The sequence below is a fragment of the Bidens hawaiensis genome, unplaced genomic scaffold (genome assembly GCF_021521415.1).
Source record: "Bidens hawaiensis isolate Kalapana, Puna unplaced genomic scaffold, B.hawaiensis_p1.1 tig00048044_1, whole genome shotgun sequence".
NCBI classification, from domain to species: domain Eukaryota; kingdom Viridiplantae; phylum Streptophyta; class Magnoliopsida; order Asterales; family Asteraceae; genus Bidens; species Bidens hawaiensis.
In genome coordinates this window covers 110333-113230 of record NW_027498579.1, presented here as the reverse complement: position 1 = coordinate 113230, position 2898 = coordinate 110333, and positions in this window count along the sequence as shown.

Sequence of the window (2898 nt, the reverse complement as noted above, 5' to 3'; positions counted from 1 at the left end):
TAAGGGCTTGGGTTTCCAATGATATTTAAACCTTTTGTCTTTGTGTGCAGGTTGCTCGATATGATCCAAGATTCAACATGTGGATCATAGACTCAGGAGCTTCCAGGCACATGACTGGAAACATGAATCTTCTTTCAAATGTCAGACAAATAAAAGGAGGTGCAGTTTCCTTTGCAGGAAATCAAGGAGGTTTTATCACGGCCCAAGGAATTGTGTCTAATGGGCGAGTTTCGTTTGAGAAAGTTAATTTCATCAAAGAGTTGGAGAACAACCTGTTGTCCATAAGTCAAATCTGCGACAAAGGTTTCAAAGTAATGTTTGATGAACGAGACTGCCACATCTTGTCTAAGGACGTCAACTTTCCTGAAGACAAAGTTCTAATGTCAGCCGCACGCCAGAGTGATCTCTACATTCTGGATATGGCTAAGGCAGGGTCATCATCTCCAACTGCAACATGTTTTGTGTCCAAGGCATCCGAACGTGATACTGTCATTTGGCATAAACGGATGGGACACATAAACGTCAGGAACATGAACAAGCTGGTGCACAATAGAATGGTTGAGGGAGTCAATCTAAGAAGTTTTCATCTCCCTGATTCATGCGTTCAGTGTAAAGCCGGAAAACAACGAAAAAGGTCCCACAAGTCTAAGAGTTTCCACTCCATTGATATGCCGTTGGAACTTCTACATATGGATCTTTTTGGCCCAATCAGCGTCAAAAGTATTGCTGGGCACTCATACTGTCTAGTGGTCACTGATGAATATTCAAGATTCTCATGGGTGTTTTTCCTAAAAGCGAAGTCTGAAACTTTTGGGTGTATTAGTCTGCTAGTCACGACTCTTGAGTCGCAATACAAGCTGAAGGTTCGAAGAATTCGGTCAGATAACGGTACAGAGTTTAAGAACGCAAACGTTGATACTTACTGCAAAGAAAAAGGCATCGTTCAAGAATTCAGTGCTCCGTATGTTCCACAAATGAACGGGGTTGCTGAAAGGAAAAACCGTACGTTAATCGAGACAGCAAGAACCATGTTAGCTGACTCAGTGTTGCCAGTCACGTTTTGGAATGAGGCAATTGCCAACGCCTGTTTCACACTGAATCGGGTTGGCATTGTCAAGCGCCACGGCAAGACTAGTTTCGAGCTTCTTCAACGTCGAAGGCCTAACTTAGAGCACCTGGAACCATTTGGGGCTCTTTGCACGTTACTCAAAAGGCAAGTTGATAACAAGTTCGAGGAGAAGATTATTAAGGGTTACTTTCTGGGTTATAGCGTTCCTCTCAAAAGGGTCTACAACCGATCAACAAAATTGGTTGAAGAATGGTACCACGTTGATGTTCAACGCTACACAGAACCAGCCAAAGGGACAGGTGAAGACTGGTTGTTTGACTTTGACAAATGGGTCAAGTCATTCAATCTGAATGATGTTGCTATTCAAATGATGTATGAGGCGCAAAATGCACCTCCTGATGAATCACAGCAACGCTCATCTCATCCTGGTCCGTCAACGTCTTCTTCCACAGAGTCAACAGAACAAGTTCTTGAGTCATCTGATTCCGAATCTGAAGATGAAACACCAACAGACTTTGTACGACCGGCACCGACACATGTTATTTCACAACCGTCCTCGTCAAATCAAGATGTGTCTATCACAGATCCGCCTCTAACGTCTACTTCAGAGGCAGCACCACAATTCGCTCCAGTTCCTGAGCTGAACACAAACAACATGGAACAAACCGCTCCAGTTCCTGAGCCGAACTTAACTAACTTGGAACAAAATGTTGTCGTTCCTGACAATCCGGTTGTTAGGACTGAACGTGATCATCCACAAGACAACATTATAGGGGACATTCAACAGGGTGTCAAAACTCGTCGACAGCTGAATTTTGGTCTCTACACAGAAATGATGGAGTCAGGATTAGTTGCTCTTAATGCCCATGAATGCTTCTTAGCACAAGAAGAACCACACAGCACCACCGATGCGCTGAAAGATCCCAACTGGGTCACAGCCATGCAAGAGGAATTATTGCAGTTTAAAAGACTTGGTGTGTGGAAGCTGGTGGATCTCCCCAAAGGTCAGAAGAAAATTGGCACTAAGTGGGTACTAAAATGTAAACGTGACGATCGTGGAGTGATTGTTCGCAACAAAGCCCGGCTGGTGGTCCAAGGGTTTAGGCAAATCGAAGGCCTAGACTACAATGAGGTATATGCTCCGGTTGCTCGTTTGGAGGCAATCCGGATGTTCTTGGCGTATGCATCTTTCAAGAAATTCAAAGTATATCAGATGGACGTCAAGAGTGCCTTTTTGTACGGTCACATCGAAGAGACCGTATATGTGGCACAACCTCCAGGTTTTGAAGACCCATATCACAAGGACAAAGCCTATCTGCTCAACAAGGCTTTGTACGGTCTTCACCAAGCCCCGAGAGCTTGGTATAAAGAACTATCCAAACACCTTCTGAACAACGGGTTTAGAAGGGGAACCATTGACTGCACGCTATTCACAAAAGAAAAAGAAGGAGATCTAATTATGGTACAAGTGTACGTGGACGACATCATCTTCGGGTCCACGAATAAAACACTTTGTAAGGAGTTCGAACAAGTGATGAAAGAAAAATTTGAAATGAGCTCCATGGGTGAGATGAAGTTCTTCTTAGGACTTCAAGTTGATCAAAAAGATTCCGGTATCTTCATTCACCAGACAAAATACGTCAATGACATCTTGAAACGGTTTGAGATGTTGAGTTCTTCTTCACAGGGAACTCCTTTAGAGGTTAATCACGGGATTAATCCTGACGAGAAGGGTGAATTGATCAATCCAACTCACTATAGAGGGATCATCGGATCTCTAATGTACCTGACTGCTTCTCGGCCAGACATAATGTTTGCTACGTGTCTCT